Genomic DNA, 23,508 nt, shown 5'->3' with positions numbered 1-23,508 from the left:
TCTTTTTCAATAACGGCAGCAACTCAGAGGATGATGGCGATTTCCACGACATTAACATGATTGACTCTTTCGTGGAAGATACGACACCTCTGACCTTATCCTCCGACCATCTAGAGACGTGCCTGGCCCACTCCCATGATTTTGATGATGACATGATTAGGGAGACGTGCGCCTTGCTTGATACTGCACCGGTACTTGAAGTTAACCGATGGAGGCCACAATTTGAAGAATTACCACAAACCGATGTAGTGCCTCTACCGCCTAACCTCAAGCCGCCGAAGCTTGACCTAAAACCTTTGCCCTCTGATTTGAAATATGCATATTTGGGTCAAGATGAGACATACCCGGTGGTGATCTCTGCCCACCTGGAGAAAGAACAGGAGAGTATGCTTATATCTACTCTCATTGAGCATAAAGGAGCCCTGGGATGGACGATAGCGGACCTCAAAGGAATCGATCCCTCGATTTGTACTCACCACATATATCTTGAGGATAATACAAAAACCGCTCGGCAACCACAACGTAGACTAAATCCAAACATGAAGGAAGTGGTTAAGGCCGAGGTTCTTAAACTATTGGATGTGGGTATTATATACCCTATATCTGATAGTCAATGGGTGAGTCCAACTCAAGTGGTCCCTAAGAAGTCCGGAATCACTATCGTAGCCAATGCTAATAATGAACTCGTGCCAACTAGAGTCACTACTGGTTGGAGAATGTGCATTGACTACAGGAAGTTGAATACCGTCACGAGGAAAGACCACTTCCCTTTACCATTCATTGATCAGATCCTGGAAAGGTTAGCTGGTCATTCCTATTACAGTTTTCTTGACGGGTATTCGGGCTATAACCAGATAGAGATAACCCCTGAAGACCAGGAAAAGACTACATTTACATGTCCCTACGGCACCTTTGCTTACCGAAGGATGCCATTCGGACTATGTAATGCCCCTGCCACCTTTCAGCGATGTATGCTTAGTATCTTTTCTGATATGGTAGGGTAATATCTAGAGGTCTTCATGGATGATTTCTCTGTTTACGGTCCATCTTTCAGCAAGTGCTTGGAAAGTCTTAAATGTGTGCTGAAAAGATGTGAAGAAAAGAACCTGGTACTTAATTGGGAGAAGTGCCATTTCATGGTTCAGAAGGGAATTGTCCTTGGACATATCATCTCGTCCAAAGGAATCGAGGTAGATAAGGCAAAAATCGATCTTATCTCTAACCTACCTCCACCCAAGAACATCAGAGACGTGCGATCCTTCTTAGGACACGCAGGATTTTACAGGCGATTCATAAAGGACTTTAGTCTCCTCTCTCGTCCATTATGTAATCTTCTTCAAAAGGATGTTCCGTACGAGTGGACTGAGCAATGCCAGGAAGCTTTCACCAAGCTTAAAGGCACATTAACCACTGCACCTATCATGCAGCCACCCGACTGGAATCTTCCTTTTGAGCTTATGTGCGACGCTTCTGATTATGCTCTTGGGGCGGTCCTAGGCCAGAGAAAAGATAAGAAGCCCTACGTCATTTACTACACAAGTAGGACTCTGAATCCCGCCCAAGTGAACTACTCGACTACGGAAAAGGAACTCTTAGCCGTAGTGTTCGCCTTGGACAAATTTAGGTCCTACCTGATCGGATCCAAGATCATTATATATACAGATCATGCGGCACTGAAGTATCTTCTTTCTAAGAATGATTCTAAGCCCCGCTTGATAAGATGGATCCTTCTACTCCAAGAATTTGATTTGGAAATTAAAGATAAAAAGGGAGTAGAGAACGTAGTGGCCGATCACCTTTCTCGCCTTAATACCTCTGATTCCCTTGAGGCGACCCATATCAATGATATGTTCCCTGATGAACAACTGTTCAGAGTCTCCCATTCACCTTGGTTCGCTGATATTGCTAATTATCTTGCTACAGGTGCCATACCGACACAGTGGACTGCACAAGATAAGAAGAAATTTTTCACCGAGGTGCGCAACTTTTTCTGGGATGATCCTTATTTATTTAAATATTGCCCAGACCAAATTCTAAGGAGATGTGTACCAGACGATGAGCATCAGAGCGTCATCTCCTTCTGTCACTCAGAGGCCTGTGGTGGTCACTTTTCTACTAAACAGACCACGGCCAAGATTCTGCAGTGTGGCTTTTACTGGCCCACTATGTTTAGGGACACTCATGAGTTTTGCAAAGCTTGTGAGCGTTGTCAGAAATTGGGAGCATTGTCCCGTCGAAATATGATGCCTTTGAATCCCATTCTTATCATTGAAGCATTTGATTGCTGGGGCATCGATTTCATGGGACCATTTGTAATGACCCAAGATTTGGTGCATAAGTATACACGTGCATATTTGTACACCTGCATTCATCGAAGCATACACGCATAGGTCCATGCATACATCCATACATCCATGCATATATACATCCATCATTCTATGAAACTCGTGACCGTGGATATGTATAATATATCTAATTAAGGTGAACATTGACTTACATGATTATTAATTATGTGATTTTATGCGTGTGTGTATTTATATGTATATATATACTTGCACTCTCATCACTAATGCATACAAAATCAATTGTTCATTCATATATTTGCCCAATCCTAACCATTAGTCACGCATCAAGCTCACTGGATCATTGACTGTTTATGTGATTACAGTATATGAATGCTGACTTGGTTGTCCATTCAAATTAGTAGGTAGACACATTTATCTAATCATCAATCTAAGTCATTTATTCAATGGACCATTAGATCAATCCATCTCCACTCAATTTGTATTGATTCATTCATAAAAAAATGATTGTTCTAATTGGGTTCTAATTGTCTGATTATTTTACATACATCCAATCATCTAACAATACATAACACTTATATTATCCAACTAGATCACCTAATTACCAAAGTAAACCATCATTTCCATAACTCTCAGGGTAAAATTTTAATCCAACGGTTGGTTTCCATATGAGATACCTGTACACGTCACATGGGACCGTAGAAGAGAGGAAACCATTAAAATTATTTCTGACCATCGTCAAGGATCATAGATCAAAATTGTGCTCATTAGATAGAGCACAACAATCTGAGGTGGGGCATCAAGTTGTACCCCAATTGGACGGTCCAATGTTGAACTACACATGATTTTATATTGTTTAAAAAAAAAAAAAAAAAAAAAAAAAAAGAGAGAGAGAGAGAGAGATAAGAGTCCTAGAGCCTGACGTCTCTCTCAACAGTCCACCTATTATACTACCTGAATGCATGCATCCCTCTAACCCAGACACATGTGGGACCCACACGTCTATATAGAATACACTGGAATTCGTGAGCTAATCTAAACCATATGTCTAAACACTTATTTCCATCCATCCTAACCGTTACTACTAACTTTTTATCCGTAGAAAATACTTAACTTTCAATCGCAACCACTCATTGAAACATTAGTCAAAGATATGTTTTCAGGAGATCCAGACCATTCATTAATGAGACCACGAGGAATGTAATGAGATGTACGGTGTACCTCAACTATTTGATGATATTACACGCGTACACGACCACATTGAAAAAAATAATAATAATAATAAATAAATTAATAAAACTAACCAGATGCTTGTTTGATGTAGCATATTGTGAATTTGCTCCTACATATCCTCTAACTAGAAGATGTGCTCGGTAATGACGTAGTCAAATCCAATTATGACAAGGGACCCGATCACGTAATCCACCATATCAAACCACACCATGAATCTTGACTGTTTTTCTTGGGCCATCCATCCCACATTCATTGACGAGAACCATCTATCAAAAAAAAAAAAAAAACTTATGTATAAATTCCATAAGATTCAATTATCCATCTGCCCATTCCATCAATCCAATCCATCCATCAGGATAGTCCAACCTTTAAGTGTGTGTGGGCCACCTAGTGCATGCGTGAGAGAGATGGACGGTGAACTAACAAAGAAGAAGAAGAATTTCACCAATGCACGTTACTGAAGGCAGCACCTTACGTGGCTGGAATAATGGAAACCATATCTCCTCTTTCTTCTCCTTTCCTCCAACACGTTGAAGGGTTGCGTGGATATCGGAACCCACCACCAACCAGCTCATTGGGACCACCTTTAATCCAAACCATCTGTCACGGTGGACTCCATATAGTTCCATGATCCTAGGCTTCTAAAGGTAATCCACGCCCACACGTTGTCTCACCTCTCCATTCTCATCTCTTTCTTTTTCTTTCCCTCCTAAATCTGTAATCCGTCTAGGACCAATCTTAACCATCCGATTTCCATCCTTTGAAAGTGTTCTATCCAATACAAAATACTTAGCTACCAAACTGAATCCGTGGAGCACGCACGACCCGTCATCTTCGGATAGTGGAAGATCAACAATGAAACCACCATCCGGAAACACTTCTTGAAAATCTAAAAACCCTGACCATTAATCCTGAAAACTTCACTGATCTCTTAGAACGGAAATAAAAAATAAAAATCCTCATCTCATGAATATTATTTGGGAACCCAATCTTTCACTCATGTTAGGAAGGCCAGGAATCAACAAGGAAGAATGCCATCAACGTGCCATGCATTAAAGGGTTCCTTCTCTGTCTGGGAATGTATGCGTTGTACCTGTTTCACATGTATTGAGCATGCATAGAAGTGGTGATGGGATTCTCTATAAACTTTTAGGCATGAAAGGAAGGAAGTTGTGACATTGTAGAGACAGTCCAGCGTGGAATGCTACGTGAGAGGCATGCATTTAGTCCAGAGGTCAGGTGGGTGATTCTCCTCCATTTATGAACTTTTTGATTTTATGTATTTTAGAATATTTATTTATTTATTTGACATAATGACTTCAAATTAATATTGTCAAATTCCTTTATCCCTAGTATCTACTTTTCTAAATTTTAACATGTACTGAATCTGATTAACTTGTAGAGTTAGATTTTAATTTAACTTTTATTTCTGAAATTTGGTGTTAAGATTTAGACCTTAAATCTGTGTTAAAGTAATTGATTTAAATTAATTGGTTTAAAATAATATTAATAATTTGATTCTAAATTTTGGTTTCCTTTTTTAAAAAAAAAAAGGACAAAGAAAATAACTTGATGTTTCAGTAAATTTTAGGAATTGAATTTTTTTACGGCAACGAATTTTTGCACATTTGTATAGAACTTGCATTGTTGTATCGGGATTTAAATAATTAAATTATTTCGCTACTGATTTAGGAATAATTCATGGCATGCATTCATCTCTATTGATTACGGAATTATAGAAAAAGAAAGAAAATGAGGAAATGATTGTGGTATTAACAAGTAGGGCAATCGTGTCCCTTGGGTGAAAGACCCTAAAACCAATAAGTAGGGCAATCGTGTCCCTTGGGTGAGAGACCCTAAAGCTAGCAAGTAGGGCAATCGTGTCCCTTGGGTGAAAGACCCTAGAACCCGTTGGATCCTTCGGAGTCTCCCTTGTGTACGGCGTATGAGTACAATTGTGTGCGCGGACATACGTCAGAGGTACAACTGGAGCAGTAGTCTGACTAGCTAACGTATAAATGAGTCCCTCACCATGAGGTACCGATGTGTGGGCATTAATGCAACATGGCCATACACCTAGGTACGGTGTTGTAAGATGTGATGATTATTTAATTTTATTATTGAATTCATGATAGTGTGGCATTCAGTACGTCTTTATGATTCCAGCATCGCATTCATGTCATATGTAATATTTAATATTTTGATTCATGTTTTGAAATTCAAGGAAGTACTTTTATTATTTATTCGTTTGATATAAATCTAGAAATTTCATATTTTGTTGGATAAGATCCCACGAGCGGTTGTGCTCATACCCAAAATAACAGTGTTTCAGGTCTTGGAGTTTAGTCGAGGCGAAGCAGAGTGAGGATCTAACCATCGGCTTAGTGGTAGCCATTCTGTATTTGTATTTTTTTTTAAATAATAATAATAAATTGTATAGCAGGAACTTAGAAGTGAGTTTAGGCTGTAATAGTTAAAGATTGTATTTGATGAATGTTGTTTATTGTAATGAGTTTTAATTAAGTGTGGTTGTTAATGTTTAAAATTGAATCATGACCTGAGATTTGGAGTCGGGTCTGGCCAACTCGGGTACCAAATTTCGGGGCGTGACACCATTCCCCCAATCGTTTGGGAATCTGTATATTTTGCTCGCCGTGGATTATGTCACTAAATGGGTCGAAGCGATTCCATGTCGAAAGAATGACCATCGCACGGTCATTAAATTCCTAAAAGAAAACATCCTTTCTCGATTCGGAATGCCTCGAGCCATCATTAGTGATGGGGGCTCACACTTTTGTAATAAACCATTTGAGAGCTTAATGAAGAAATACGGTATCTCTCATAAGGTGAGCACCCCATACCATCCTCAGACAAGTGGACAAGCTGAGATTTCCAATAGGGAGATCAAACACATTCTGGAGAAAACGGTTAACCCAGATCGTAAGGATTGGTCAATCCGATTGACCGATGCCTTATGGGCATACCGTACTGCATTTAAAACTCCTATTGGAACGTCTCCCTTTAGACTTGTCTATGGGAAGGCTTGTCACTTGCCTGTGGAGCTGGAACATAAAGCGTACTGGGCGATCAAAAATCTTAATTTCAATCTGGACAACGCTGGCTCGCTACGCAAACTTCAATTGAATGAACTTGAGGAAATCCGGAATGATGCGTACGATAATTCGAGAATTTACAAGGACAAGATGAAAGCATTTCATGACCAACACATTTTGCGAAAATCATTCACGCCTGGTCAGAAGGTCCTTTTGTACAATTCTCGATTACATCTCTTTCCGGGTAAGCTTCGATCTCGTTGGACCGGCCCTTATATTGTTGTCACTGTTTTTCCGCATGAGGCCGTTGAGATAAGAGATCCTGACAGTGGCAAGGAGTTTAAAGTCAATGGACATCGATTGAAACCATTTGTCGAGAAATTTGATTCAGAGGACATGTCCATGCCTCTGACTGATCCTGTTTACCAGGATTAATCTCCTAGTCTGATGGAGGTATAGGTAAGTTTCCTGTTTTCTTAGGACTAGGGTAGTTGCTTTATTTGTCTGGCTGAAGACGGTAAACTTAGCGCTCCTGGGAGGCAACCCAGCTCTTCATTTCATTTCATTTTTATCATTAGTTAGTTCAATGTTTGTGGGTAACATTGCTGCAAACCCTCACGAGACTACAACTCGTCCACTAGGGGTAACCTAGGGGTTTAAAGGCTTGTTGCATACGCTAAATGCAATCGAGAGCACCTGCGAAAGTGGTATAGGTAGGATTGTATTTTTGTTATTTTATTTGTTGGTTTCTCTCTTGTGCTGACCGCTCTTACGTAGAAATCTTTGAAAAGCCTCTTGATTCTTTCATTCAGGTACTATCTTTCCATCACTCTTATTTTTCCGTTGTCTCATGTGCATTGCATGTCTATTTCTTTTTACATTGAGGACAATGTAGATTTTAGGTTGGGGGTGGGAGATTAGGTCACCTAATCAGCATTTTCTTGGTCTTGAACAAAAGTTGTGAAAATTTTAAAAAATTTTCTGACATTTTGTTGAAGTCGAAGTGATTTTGACGGCCATCTAGGGCACTTAGAATTTCAAGATGCGTGATGTTGGTACTTTATGACTCTTGGATTCAGTTATCTATTAAATTTCACAGCTAAGTTTGAATTATTAATCCATTATTAGAATTTGTAAACATTGGTTGAGTCATGAATTCGCAGGACACATCTCGCTTGCATATTAAGGTTTCAGTTCGATATTAAAGGATTAACTTGGGAAAACTGAAAGGATTGGGCAAATGGTCTTTACCTTAGGTTTGCTCCCTATAGGTGTAGATTTAATTCCCCATGAATGATATGTGAAAAAGTTGGGTATACAGACTTTACCTTAGGTTTGCTCCCTATAGGTGAGGATCTGATCCCTCTTCTTGGCGTTACTTCTAATGAAAAAACCAAAAAATCAAAAAACAAATTAAAAGAATAAAAAGATAATGTGTAAGTCAAGAAGAGTTATCGTGAAGTCTCTCAGTTGTTACCAATGATATCCTTAAATATCAAGGTAAATCTTAATGTTGACAAGTCGAGATTAGATTATACATTCATGGATCTCAATGGTTAGAATTTTTCTAATTAATGGAATAATACTTTGAACTTGATTATGAAGTTTACCATGTACTGGAGTCTAGGAGAAAGTAATATCCAACAGTCATGAATCTAAAAGTTCTCGTATCTGGATTACTCTGCAAAAATCACTCGAGTTTATAAATTGTTCTGTAATTCTCAACTCATTTTTCGCATACTTTGCTCGGGACTAGCAAAATGCTGGTTGGGGGTTGTGTTGAGGGTCAAATATTGCATATCAGACCCATTTATTGCATAGATTTACACGCATGATACTGCTTAATGGCCTGATTAATCGTGTTTATAATGCAGAGTGTATGTACGAGCCTGGACCGAAATGGGTGCTTAAAGCATGGACTTAACGCTCTGATGACACCAAAGCGTGGGACGGACTCCAGAGACCCAAGATCAACAGAATTACACATCAGGGACCCAAGAAAATCAAGGAATTGAAGCTCAAGTGGCCTGAAAAGTGTCCAGAATGCAAGATCATAGGGTTCCCACCATCTAATCAGTTCGAAACTTCATACGTGGCCTGAGGACCATAAACTAACCGTACACGTCAAATTTCAGCCATTGGATCCTCGTGAAAGTGGCTGAACTAACAGATCAGTCCATAAAATCCTGATTTGGGGCCCACCCGCTGTCCAGATACGCTTTAACTTTGGTCCCCACGGTTCAAATGAAATGGAGAACAAGATGAATGGTGTGGATTTCTCATAATCATTATATAGTATATATACTACACTTTTTGCACTAAGAGTGCATGGCAACACAGGGACGTGAACTCTGTTTACGTGAACTCCGTTTCTGTCATGAAACAGAGACCGAGGATGATCTCAGTGGGCCATCATCATGGTCCAAATGCTCAATCCGAGCCGTCCATCATGCAGAGGGGCTCGATTTAGCCAAACCCATGTTGACTTTATGCACTCATGCATGCACACTTGTTGGTTTCAATGGTCACAAATGGACTGCCCTACAACTATTGCAGCTGATTTCTTTCGTGGGTCACGCCGAATCTGATCCAAAATCCATCCCTCTTACCAAAATTTTGTCACGAATCTAATGGACGGTTTGGATTTCTCAAGCGACAAGGTAAGTGGGCCCCACTAGTAGCTCAGCGCAAGTCCTGCGCAGGCAGAGAGTCCAAACAGCGCCCGGACGCTGCCGCTCTCCGTGGCCCCTTTTGTGATGTCAATCACGACCGGATCAATGATCCAGACCGTTCAAATGATAGAGTAGGAGATCCTGAACCCCACCAAGAAGTCCGATTCCGATTTTTGACGATCAATCGTCCAAAATCTCAAGCGAAACAGAAGTACTTTTCTGCGAAATTCTTGGCTGCGTCAGCTGTGTCTGCGTAAACGAATTTGTTTCCGTTTCGAATACAACAACCTCGCTCCTCCGTCCCTAGCAAGGGATAAAAGGAAGGAAGAGAGGAAGAGAGGAAAAAAACGGGAAGCAGGGGGCTCGATTTTGGGTTTTGTGCTCGGTGGGAGGAACAGAAGAAGAAGACTTGAAGGCTGGAACGGCTGGAGTGTGTATAGTGCTGCTGCACGTAGGGGGAGAAAACAGAAGAAAAGGAGAAAAAAAGCTAAGAAGAAAAGGAGAAAAAGCTGAGGAGATAGGAAGAAAGAGGTTTCCTTTTATTTTATTTCTTTCCTTTAATGTTTTTTTTTCTCTTTGGTTCTAGCATAATCATGCTAGGCTGAACCTCTTAGCTAGGGCTAAGAGGTGAAGCTTGTATTGAGATGGGAGACTTTATTTAATTATTTCATTGTGAATTAAACTTGATTGTGGTTTAATTATTAAATGAATATTTTTCTTAGTCTTTAATGGTCTGTTGTGACTGAAATTACAATGGGTTTGCAATGGCTTTGAATATTGCTTTTCTCTTTTGATGTTTATGACGTCAGGAGGCCCTGTTGTCCACCATCGTCTCATGGGCATGGTAGGATGACAGTACCTTCCTGATCTTCATACATTGTTGATTGGTTGGTAATTAGTTTAATTCTATTGTTTACTTTGTCTCCTGGGCATGGTTTGGTGATGGAATCCATTCTAATTCATATACCTTTCATCTCTTGAAAATCAAATCAAGTAAGTTCAGTTGAATTCCATAATCCTTGATGCAGGCATAAGATCTCCCTGATCTCTACAAGTCGATCCTCTGAATCCCTAGTTCCTTTCCTCTGAATTCCTTAAAGTTTTAGATAATTCTTCCACAATTATTTCTTAAATTCTATTTGATTTAGATAGCATCTTAGTCTAGTTCTATTTCTACCTAGTTTCAGGACACGTACAAGTTTCAGTCCCTGTGGATTCGACCTCGGTCTTACCGAGTTTATTACTACATCACAACCCTATACTTCGGGAGTGAACAACAAGGTGGGAATTCGAAATGGTGGAGGAATCCAAGTAGCAATGGAGTCTGATTGAGGACTGGAGGTAGGAGCAGAGAGATGACTGAAGGGAAAGATAGACTCAACAAATCTAATATACCTAGAGACATATATTTTGGAAATGGATGGATCATGGTAGTAATAGGCACTCTGAGTTAAAGAGTATCCAAGGAAGACACATGGTTTGGATCGAGTGTCTAGTTTGTTGGTTGCATATGGTCTAAGCCAGGGATAGCATAAACAGCCAAAAATTTTGAGTTTTGAGTAATTAGGAGCTGTTGTAAAAAAAATTTCCATATGGAGAGGAGAGGTTTAGTGTGGGTGTTGGCATGCAATTTGTTAAATAAACTACTATGGCTAATGCATAAGTCCAATAACTTAAAGGAAGAGAGGCATCAGAGAGTAATGCTAATCCAGTTTCTACAATGTGAAGATGTCTTTGTTCAGAAAAGCCATTGTGTTCAGGTGTGTGAGGTGGTGTAGTGAGATGAGAAATACCATTTGTTGAAAGAAAATGGGCAAGTGCAATATATTCACCACCATTGTCAGAATAAAGCGTTTTGATGGTTTTATCAAAATGTTTTTCAACAATGGCTTTAAATCTAATAAAAATTTCTTTGACTTCGGACTTTTGTTTAAGAGGATAGAACCAAATATATTTGGTGAAATGCTCCACAAAAATGACATAATATTTAAATCCATTATTTGATATAATTAGAGAAGTCCAAACATCAGGAAAGATAATTTCAAGGGGTTGAGAAGAGACAATTGTGGATTGAGAGAATGACATTTTGCGGCTTTTATTATTTAGATAAGCATTACATGAAAAATTAGAGGATAATGAAGAAGAGAAATCAAGTTTATTTTTGAAAACAATCTGTTTCAGAATGTGGAAAGCTGGGTGTCCTAATCTTTGATGCCGCTCGGAAAAGGTTGTTTTGATGCTGGAAAAAGCAAGCAATGGTGGAGATACTGGCCACTCATAAACGCCATCTTTAGTTTGGCCCTTCAGAAATGTTGCCCCCGTGTGAATGTCCTTTACAAGAAAAGCAATTGATAAGAATTCAATGGAGACATTATTTGAGGTACAAAATTGAGAAATTGAAATGAGATTCTTTTTCATAGCAGGAACACAGAGGACATTGTTCAATTGAAAAGTGTTATGAGATGTGTTGAGAGAGAAAGAACCGGTATGAGTAATAGAGAGACCCGAGCCATCGCCGATCATAATGTCATCCGAGCCATTGTATGGAGCATGCATGGAGAGATTGTTTAGATCAGCTATAACATGGTAAGAGGCTCCACTGTCGAGGAGCCAAGATGTATGAGTGGGAGTATTGGTGGCATAATGAGCCCTTGGTTGCCATGAGGTAGCAGAGTGATTGTTCGAAGTAGGGGAAGTACTGTTGGATGTGTTAACTAGAACTAGCCGAACTGAGGGACACCGTTTTGCTGTATGACCTTGTATGCTGCAGATTTGGCAATGACCCAGGTATGGCCGAGATGGGCGGATGCCTTGAGTTGTGAGTTGTCCGCTGTTTTGTGTAGTAAGATACCTGTTTTGGTGGCTGTTGGAGGGGCGCCATGAATGATTGTTGGTGCCTGAAGGTGCAGGTGAGTGCCAAGTTGTTGGATTCCTGCTCGTGGGATTAGCAGTGGCAGGAAACTGAAGAGGGTCTGGTTTTATGGTGATTACCGAAGCTTCAAAATTGAGCAATTTTTCATGTATTTCCTCAAAGGTTATAGGCGTCTCTGGCTTGGACAGCTCGTGTTAGTTCTTTTTATTCATCGCCAAATCCATCAAGGATTTTGTCGGTGAGATCTTCTGCATCTAGAGGTGCTCCAAGAAGGGCAAGCTCATCAGCTTTTGCCTTTATGGATTGTAGGAACGCTGTGACACTGTCAGAGCCTTTAGTGATCATCTTGAGTTGGCTTTTGTCCTATTTGATGTGTCCACGAGAAGGCTTGGCATAGGTGGTGGTTAAGATAGTCCATGCTTCACGAGCGGTCTTGGCTTGTGCAATGAATGGTATGATAGTGTGGGAGATGGAGCCAATGATGGCATTTAAGATTAACTGGTCCTGTCGAATCCAGAGGGTGTGAGCTGGGTTTGATCTGGTTGTGTCATTTTGTGTGAGAGTGGCTGAGCGACATGACTTTGAGCCATCGATATAGCCTAAGAGATCATAGCCAATGAAAAAGATCTAAAATTGCAGTTTCCATGAGAGGTAATTGCTAGAAGTGAGTTTTAGAGGGGTTTGGGCAGCAACATTAATGCTGATAAGGGTGTTATGGGATTCATTGGTGTTGAGAATGGAGGGTGAAGAGTTAACCATGGCTGTTCGAGATTAAAGAAAGGAGAGACAAAAATTAGAATTTGTTATCTCTAGTTTTGTTTTGATACCATGATAGAATAATAAAACTGATTATTTTATTATTAAGTAATCAATCGTATAAATACACCAAGGAAATAACCAAGAATGGTTGAAGATCCTACAAACTAGGAAGTTGTTACAAACTGAATCCTATATCTATGGAAGATAGCTAAATACATTTGAATGATACAATCTGATATGAAAGAAGAAGTCAAGCAGTTAAGTACAACTGATTAGCTCTATTACTAGCACCCACACCACGGAGCCGGTGAATAAAAAGAAGGCCCCGCTTATCAGCCAAGGGTCCCTATTGAGGGGCTTTAAGAAAATCCAAATGTTTTTACTATCATCTTTCATTGGTGCTACCATGAACACCCCCTGACTCTGTGTACGGCAACGAAAAATCCACGTACAAAGAGCGATTGGCTATGATTGTTGTATCTCCAACCACGACATCATATATCTGTCATTTTTCAAATACAACAAGACCCACAAATGAGAACATTGATCGTAATTTTTCTTAATTTACGGTGCATTCAGAAAATCTCCATTGGCTGCAATGGACTTCCACTCAAATTTTCATTTGGCTTATTTTGAGAAATGAGCCAATGTCAATTTTAGGCCATTTTGAGAGGGATCTCGTTCCACCTTCACGAACTCATGGAACCCTTGTTTCACAGGAACACCAAATCTTAACTTCTTCTCACCTGTAGGTATCATCCATCCCTTTGGCATAGACGTTGATTCTCCCGGCCAAAATACAGGTGCAAGATTGAAGCTGAGTACATTTTATTGGGACCTATGTTCAAGTTCAAATTCCGCGAAATTCCATAAGTTGGAGTCCAAATTCCGATCTCTCTCCCACCTTTCCCTGTCACATTAACTATTTGGAAGGCCAATGGCTATAATTCCCCATTGACGAGGCGAAACTCACTGCTCACGCCATGGAATTCTGTTTTTAAGATGGCATTGAGAAGTTTTGGACCTGCCTGAGAAACACCCAAACTCTCCAATTCTGTTGAATTTTAACTAGTTTTTGGTTTTTTAAAGTGATCTCTGCCGCCATTGCCAATGCCCAAATTGTACCATATGCCCATAAACCAAAATTACTTAGTTCGACTCTTTCTACATCGGGATTCTCCTGGCGGAACTTTCTCTTCCATCTGACTGTGAAATCATCAAGCTCTTTGGACTTTGCCACATATGGTTTCAGGCCCAAGACCCCTCACATCGAATCGATGACTAAAGAGCCCATCGAATCCAAGAGGTCCGTTAGCACATCTGTAATAATCCACACGTAACCTGTACTCATCATCCCTACCTCTTTTGCCTTTGGGAAGAAGCGGATTGCAAGAGAAGATGAGATGTGCACAATGAATACTCTTATTTGCATGGTCATCAACTTGTGGAGCTCCCTGAGTATCTGATCATCAGTTGCTTGTAGCAGAATGACGCTCTTAAATGAGACTTGAGTATTGATATCCTAGAAGGCGTCGGTGAGATAAGGAACAACTCCAGTTTTGTAATCAGTGTCTTCATAGATGAGAACGACCTCCCTCCATGCAAAAGCTTGAACAATGGCCGCGATTGCCTTCACTTGGGAGGAGTCATTCTGTGTTGTTCAAATAAAATAAGGAGTTCGAGAGGAAGAGAGAGAAGGGCTCGTCGCAGAGAAAGAGATGATGGGCACTTGCATTTTCACTCCGACTTTGGCCACAAAGTCAGCTGCTTCTGATCACTTCTACGTTTTTTAACAGGTCCAGAGCTACACAAAAGAAATTTGAAAAATAAGTGATGTTAATCGCCTGGTCATCACCAATGTTTGTCTCATGTAGTTGGAGATGCAGAGTTTGTGGATCATCTGTTTATGCAATGTATCTTGTCTTGAGCCATTTGGGAACATTTCCTCCACCTATCCCAAAATGAACTTTTCCTTCTTATTCTTGCACAGGACAATAATCTTGTTGGTTATGGGCTACGTCTTGGTTTGGCTGTGGCCCACCAAGCAATGGTAAATTATATTGATGGATCATTGCAAATTGAATGTGGTAAACCTCTTGCTACCTGGGATTAGAAATATTCTATTAATGAAAGTTTTAGGTTATGGGCCTAAGACCTATCTAAGAGGTGGTAGTAATTGATGCCCTCCTGCATCAATTGAATGGTTGAAACAACTTTTACACTATACTTCAATATATAGTTTGTACAACATGATCTCTTCAAATCTTCATGAAAGAAGAAAAGTCTACTATGTCATTACTATAACACTTGTTTCATCTTGAAACAAAAAGATTATTATATTTCAAAACATTTGCTGGCTGCAATTATCACAACCCATCCAAGTTTTGTTTGTTGTCCTGCCTTTCCTCTCTCTATAGATTTCCTTCACCTTTTCTCTTGAGATATCTTTTATATGATATTTTGGGCAGAAGATCGATTGGACACTAATGTTAGTTGTCTAATTTATTGTGTATAATCCAAAATCTTGACTCGACTCGATATTCAGCTAAGTTCGGTTGACCAGAAGACTTGATCCGACTTAACTTTCAAAATTAATTGCTATAAATTAAAATTCTAAAACTAAAAATAGATATTAAAATAGTTACAGTACAATGAAGTATATAAACACAGTATGTATGATAGTCTGCTGGGGATGCGTGTGTTGCTCTATGGGGGGTGTTTCAAATTCAATTCCTAGTATGGGCTTGTTCATTTTACCACCAGTAATGTTGTGTCAAAATGAGTGATTCAATTCAAGTCACTATGAATTGACTTGACATATCGGATGGAATCGGAGCTGAACTAGGACAAGGGTCAAGTTTTCCAGTGGCTCGGCTCAAAATCTCGCTGAGTCTAGCTGACTTAGCTGAGTTTCAAGTCGAGTCGGTGAGTTTTAGATCTATGGTCCAATCCCAATATGTATTTTTCTTGAGGCTACAAAGAATGGAGAAATTATAAATAGGTCACTAGTACTTTTTTTTTCTGTTCTTCCTTTCTTTTTGTTATTGTCATTAAATTTGGAATCTATTTAGATCTTGGGTGTCATTGATCTGACTGTTCACTAGATATTGCAAGTTTTCAAAAAAAAGTTCTACAATTTTTTTTATATAGAAAATTGGATATTCATTCCATCAAGAGAAGCATTACAGGATCTATATACATTCGAGAATGGCAGGAATAAAAGACCTGACCAAACCTATCATAAAGAGGACTGCAAAAAGGCGTGGGGCTAGCGCCTGAGGGCCCCAAGACCTACCCTATCCAGGAAAACACGGCCCCTAACCTCTCTAGGCAGTTCTGAAAGGGAGTGGAAGGTGGCTGACATTTGGGTCTCACTACCCATCCTGGCCAGCCAATCAACTAGCCCACTGCTGTCCCAAAACCTGTGTTGAAATTTCACTTCCCCTTTTCGCTACAACTCCTTGATCCTCGACAACCAGTATTTCCACTTACAGGCTGGAGAGTTACCCCCAGTAATTAGATTGATCACCAACAGCAAATCTAATTCAACGATGATATTTTGGAAGCCCTTGCTGAAACAATGGAGCAGTCCATCGTGGACAGCCCAGATTTTCGCTCTAATATTAGAGGCAATCCCGAAGCCGGCAGTAAAATTGAAAAGGACCTCCCCATTCTCCCCTCGACAGATCCCTCCAGCCCCAGCTAATCCTGGATTTCCCCTTGCAGACCCATCTACGTTCACCTTAATCCACCCCAAGGGTGGTTTGACCCACTTAATAATCTGCGCTTTTCTAATGGGGGGAGCTGGCTGACAAGTAGCTCCTCCTGACGTCATTCGATTCCACCTATCAGAACCCGTAGGAGTATTATGTGGGCCCCATCGATTCGAGATGGCGTGAATCCAAACTCTAGTCCGAGAGGTCTGAGTGTGGATGGTGGGGTGGCTGCCTTCGAACTTAACAAGGTTTCTCCCTCTCCATTGCTCCCATAAGATTAGAATGGGGACCATATTGTAGACAGCACCAGCCCAGCCTCTTGGGTGGGGACCAGTCCACCAGCGCCGCAGTCTGTCATCTACCGAGTTCCCACCCGGAGGAGGCCTCCCAAACTTTTTAGCGAAAACTCCCCACAATGCGGACACCCGGCCGCTGAGAAAGAATAGGTGGCTGATAGACTCCACAGCAGGCCCCTGGGGCATGGTTCCGCCATAACATACACATTGGGAAGTGAGGTGCACTCCCCTGAACTGAACCGCACACTCCACTAAGATCGCCCCCTTGAGAATTCGCCAGACCAACAACGAAAGCTTCAGCAGGACATAAGTGGACCACAGTTTGGCGCCAAGCGGGCTAGGAAATCTACAAGAACACTAGGCGAATCTGACTGTGAAGTCGCCTGAAGGGTCGGCCGGCCAAACGGGGGTGTCTGGACCATCTGAAGTGCAGAAGCTGCCATGAAATATGGCGTCAATTTCTACCTGAGGGAGATAGTTGAAAGCCGCCGATGGGGGGAGGGGCCTTGCCTGCCCCAAGCATTCCTTGATATGGATGTCCATCATACCACTAGGAATGGGCTGCATCACCTTAGATTCTAAGGGCCCCCGACCGGTCCAGTTAATTCTCCAGAAGCTTAAGTCCCCTTTACCAATCTGCCATTGCACCCTGGAATCCAGCATGGGAAATAGATCTCGAATCCTCTTCCAAAGAGGAGAAGCCGCTAACGCGCTCTAACCTTGACCGGACAGGTCCTGCTGATACTTGGCCTGCATAAAATCGCCCAAGAGACTCCGAGATTCCTGGTACTTAGCGGCCCAGGCTAACTTAAGATGGAAAGCATGCATGATATCCGCTAACCTCCGGATCCCCAGGACATCTTCATCTTTCAGTGCCGCAATCACTGACCAATTCCTCCAATGAAGCTTCCTCTTGCCGTTAGCCCACCCCCAAGAGAAATTGGCGAAATGAGATTCCAAGGCCTGCAAAATCGAAATCGGGACAGCCGCAGCCGCAAGGATATGAACAGGAATGCTGCTGAGGACATGTTGGATAAGCATGACTCTACCTACTTGCGACAAGCACCTCGCCTACCACCCCTTCACTCGGGCGTCCACCTTATCAATAAGCAGTTGGAAATTTGAGCTTCTTCTTCTACTCGCGGCAACTGGAACCCCAAGATAAATGAAGCTAGTTGAGATCTTAGTCATCCCCGGAGTTCTCTGAATCGCGTTGCTCCTGGCTGAGGAGAGACGGTTTGAGCATATGAGACTGCTTTTTTGGAAATTGATGTTTTGCCCCGAAATCTACTGAAATTGGTCTAAAAAATTCTTTGTAGCACGGACCAATTTAATGCCGCCATTAAGGAACAACAACGTGTCGTCGGCATAAAGAAGGTGGGAAACCCTGGGGCAATTCCTACCCATGCGGTAGGCGAGACAACTGCCCTTGTCTAGGAGTTTGGCAAAACCTCTGCTTAAAACCTCGGAGGCGAGAAGGAACAGGCTGGGGGACAGGGGGTCTCCTTGGCGAACACCTCTGGTAGATTTGAAAAATCCAGCCGCTTCACCATTGATTAAGATGGAGAACTAGGAGTTGCTCTAGCATCTCTCCACTAATCTAACCCACGGGCCCGAAAACCCAAATCGGGTCAAGCCCTTCTTAAGGAAGGACCACTCAATGTGGTCATAAGCCTTCTCCAAGTCAATCTTTAACGCTATGTTACCGCCACGCACCTTTCTGTTGATGTCCCTAAGGACTTCCTGAGTCAGTACCACATTTTCTGCGATAGATCTCCCTTGGACGAACGCACCTTGTTCTAGGGAAATCAAGTTCGGGAGCACCCTGGCTAGCCTATTTGCAATGATCTTGGCAAGGATCTTCTAGACGCAATTACAAAGACTTATTGGCCGGAAATTGGCAAAAGACTTGGGGGAATCACCTTTAGGGATCAAACAGATCAAGGTCGAGGTGAATGCTCTAGGGATGGGGCAACCCAGAAATAGAGCTGCCACTGCTTTAAAGAGATCAGGCCCCACTATGTCCTAGCAACCTGCGAAAAACACCCTAGAAAAGCCGTCGGGGCCTGGTGCACCATCAGGCGGGATGGCCATTACCACTTCTTTGACTTCGCTAAGGGTCGGAGGGGCCATAAGATCAGGGTTGTCTTCAGCTGAAACTAACTCTGGGATTACGGAGAGGATACTCTCCCCTAGGATTGGCACCCCCGCTGAAAAAAGTTTGTGAAATAATTTCACCAGCTCTTTCTTAATATCTACCAAGGAAGTAGCCAAATCCCCTGATTCCAGTAAGATGGAACTGATCATCGATTTTCTACTCTTAATTGCCACCGAAGCATGGAAATAATTAGAGTTTCTGTCACCTTCTTGCAACCAATGATTGTGGGCCTTTTATTTCCAAAAAATTTCTTCCAACATCTCAAGGTTACAGAGCTTGGCTTGCGCTGCGGTCAGGTCTTGAATGGTCCTGTTGTCCTCCTCAGTGGGGCGGGCCTGTCAAAGGAGAATCTCCTCACAGGCCTGGATTTCCTGTTCCGCTGCCTTAATCTACCCGAATATGTCCCCAAAAGTCTCTTTATTCCAGATCTTCAGCGCTAACTTGACTCTGTTGATCTTCAAAATCAGATTTCGCATCGGTTCGATTTCGCTAGCTACCTCCCATGCAGATTTTACAACTTGCATGAACAAAACGTGGTGCAGCCACATACGTTGAAACCAAAAAGGTCTGGGGTGAGAGATAGCCAGCCTGGGAAAAGCAATAAGGAGGGGAGCATGATCTGAACAGACCCGGGGGAGATGTTCCACCTGGAAATTAGGAAATGCCGTGTTCCAATGGGTGTTGATAAGCAGCCTGTTGAGTCTGGCCCAAGTCATGGCCGCACCTTGCTGATTGTTACACCAGGTGTAACGACTCCCAACGAACCCTGCGTCTAATAGACTTGCCCTGTTGATAGCTTCCGAGAAATCCCTGGCACTAGCTGCATCTGGATTCCCTCGGCTCCTCCCTATTGCTTCAACAGTAGCATTAAAATCACCCTCCATAGCCCAGGGACCCTGCACAGTACGGGACAGTACAACTTGCTGACTTGACTCAAACTCGGCCAAGTCAACTCAACTTGGCAAGATTTCAAAACAGGCGACTGGGAAACTCATTAGTGAGAGCAACTAGGTCCAAACTCATTAATGTATTTGATTCAATCATTGAGTTTCAAATTCACCTCTCTTTAGAGTGGAAAGTTCATAATTTGTATACTATGTAGCTGGATATCCACTCGGTCTATCAGTTTGGCAAGCTTACAATGCGTTGGCAACCTAAAAATTGAGGAAGATCCAAAACTAAAATGGCTCGCAAGACAGAAAACAGTGAGAATGGAAACAACTACACTTGAAACCTTCCTGGAATGCACCGTGATGTTTACATCATACAAACCGTTCGTAAGTTTATACCACTAGGATAACTGAAAAAAAATAAAATTATAAGCCAATCCAAAGCTTCTATAGGCCCATGAATGTTTCGATGGTGATCTTTCAATCCCTACTGTTTCCTGTGATATAATCCACTTTAAGGTTTTATATATATAAAATCTGCGGTTCCTTTCTTATTTTTGAATTTGAGGAGATGATGGATGGAGTGGATATCACGTGAACATCAAGGTAGGCCCCACATAACTAAGTCTGTGGTAACTTCTGGGATGGACGCGCATTTCCTGAAAAAGCCTTCAGCAGGAAGCTCCTTTGCTGGAAAATTAGGTAGGGCACGCCATGATGTTTGTGATAAATCCACCCGTCCGATAGTTTTGTGAGATCATTTCAGGACTTAAGACCAAAAGCCAACAGAATTAAAGACACAAGTGGGCCGTACTAACGGAAAAGGTGGGTGGGAAAATTCATACTGTTGAAACCTCCCTGGTCGACAGTTATATTTACATGCCATATATACTGTTCATAACTTCATTCTTAATGCGATGAACTGAAAATACAAATATTAGAGCCTGATTTCACACTTCTTTTGCCCTGCGAATATTTCAACTGTGGATGTCCAATACTCACGTTTTCGGTTTCCTTGAGTATTGGATCCGGCTTATTTTTTTCAGTATATCCTAAAATGAGCTCGCAAAACGGATGAATAGAAGGGATTTCTAAAAAACATCAGTGGCCCCACCTAAATTCCGAGCCCAACAACTTACGGCGGAGGCTTTAGCAGAAATCGTGTCCTCCTGCGATTAGGAAAGCAACTCCTATGGGGCTCGGATTGCGTCGTTCAGCACAAGGCACCTACGACCGTACTGTGTATTGCTATTAAAGCGAGGTGGACCAAAAAACGAGGCGTATGAAAATCTCAAGGGACCTTTCATCCAGGTTGTCCATCCATCTTTTCAACTCATTTCAGCGGGATTTTGATCTTCCCCATTTTTCAGCCTATATAACTGGATGAATAGAGTGGATAAAAGACGTACGTCACGGTAGCGCTCACTTGTCTAGCGGAACAAAGGGCCGCGGATTCGATACTGACAAGGTCAGTAGCCAAATCCTTATTGAAGTGACGTCATCAAGCTATGTGGACCCCACCATGATGCATTTGTTGTATCCATACCGTCCAACCATTCGTAGCGTCTGTTTTATGACATTACAAAGAAAATGAGATAGATCTAAATTTCAAGTGGGCCCTACCATAGAAAATAGTGGGGATAGTAATATCCACCAGTCAAAAACTTCGATATTTTTATTTTTACTTCGCCTATCTTGTGTTAACTTATGAATAGGTCGGACGGTGGCCCTATAAATGTTTCAACGGTGGTTGTGACTGCTCTCACGGTCTTCTATAGTGGGTCCGCTTGAACTTTGGATCTATCTCGTTCTCTCTGTGATGACATAAAATGATCTCTACAACTGGTTGGACGGTAGGTATACAACACATGCATCACGGTGGGTCAAGAGAGCATGGTGACGTCACTTCAGTAGTGATTTTCCTACTGACTTTGTCAGTATCCAATCCGCGGCGAGCACAACGTACCTTGTGCCGTATGGACGCCGATTTCCTGCGAAAGCCTTGGGCAGGAAGTTCCAACGCTGGGAAATCAGGTGGGGGCATTGTGATGTTTGTGAGAAATCTTTTTCGTACATCCGTTATGTGAGTTCATTTTAATACATTTGACCAAAAATGAACTCAAGTCAGCCAAAAACGTGACAATTAATGTCCACAGTTGAAATATTTGTGGGGCATAGAAGTTTTGATTCATGTTAATATTTTTGTTTTAGTTCATCCCAATAGAAATGACGTTGTTAACGGTATGGATGGCATCTAAACATCACTGTTGAGCCTAGGAAGGTTGCAACGGTGGGAATTTCCCTAACCACATTTTCCTTTAGTACGGCTCACTCAAGCTTTAGATACGGTTCATTTTTTTACAAAATGTCCTAAAATTAACTCACAAGACGGATGGACGGGGACGATTTCTCACAAACATCACAGTTGGCCCCACCTGAGTTCCCAGTTCCTGCAAAAGGCTTTCATAGGAAATCCGCGTCCGTGCCGTGTCCTACAGCTACACCACGCAATCCGAATCCATTCGCACCTGCTGCTATATACGCAAACCGAGTCCTATATATACACACGTACACCTCTCTCTCTCTCTCTCTCTCTCTCTCTCTCTCTCTCGTTGAGATGGAGAATCTACCAGAGGGTATTATAGTCGACATCCTCTCTAGATTATCTCTCAAGCCCCTCTTCCAATGCATAGGCGTATGTACCACCTGGCGCAAAATAGTTCTTCACGATCCTCACTTTGCTAAAATGCACCTAACTCGAGCAAACCAAGTTCATATCCCCTGCTTCATCTACTGCACACCCTCTATCCGAGGTAAATCCCAATTATGTCTGGTAGATTTTAATTCTGAAGACAATCAAGATCACGCACTCGACATGGTATCAAAAGGCTCGATTGGCATACGCTTTGGCATAGGCATTGAATTCAGTAACGTATTTTCTTGCAATGGCTTATTATGTTTATGTGAGCCTAAAAATAACAATCCCATATGTGTGTGCAATCCGGTTACTGGAGATCATGTTATACTACCAAAATCAACCCAATGCACTGATGATAGCTTTTTTATATCTGGGTTTGGTTTTGATGCAATAAATAATGAATATAAGGTAATACGAATGATGTATCAAATGAAATTTAGATCAGATTCCCAAGTTGAGGCTGAGGTCTACACACTCGGTTCAGGTGTATGGAGGAATATAGGAAGTGTTCCTCAATTACTACCAAAGGACTTTGGGGACGGCGATCAATTTATAACAAAAAAAATGGAACGCATTTGGCCCGTAGACCTTAATGGGGCTATTCATTGGATGGCTGAGCGAATTTTCAATGGAGCCCATGTAAAACTCATCATGGCATGGGATGTTAAGGATGAGAAGTTTCGTGTGATCCCACACCCTGTAGAATTTGGCCCAAATATGGATTACAGAGGCTTGCGTTTAAGGATGTATGATAATTGTCTTTCAATATTCGATAATAAGAAATTGGATTTTACGAATATTTGGATAATGAAGGATTACAATGTGAAGGAGTCTTGGACTAAACAGATTAGGAATGAG

General features: G+C 41.7%; 1 pseudogene; it reads right to left on the bottom strand.

Annotated features, from left to right (window-relative positions):
- LOC131256325 (glutamate receptor 2.7-like) overlaps positions 1-23,508 on the bottom strand; it is a 73,847-nt pseudogene that overhangs the window by 16,585 nt on the left and 33,754 nt on the right.

This window comes from Magnolia sinica, chromosome 9, assembly GCF_029962835.1.
Source record: "Magnolia sinica isolate HGM2019 chromosome 9, MsV1, whole genome shotgun sequence".
NCBI lineage: Eukaryota > Viridiplantae > Streptophyta > Magnoliopsida > Magnoliales > Magnoliaceae > Magnolia > Magnolia sinica.
The sequence above is the reverse complement of the archived record's forward strand: the minus strand, read 5'-3'. Positions and strand labels throughout refer to the sequence as shown.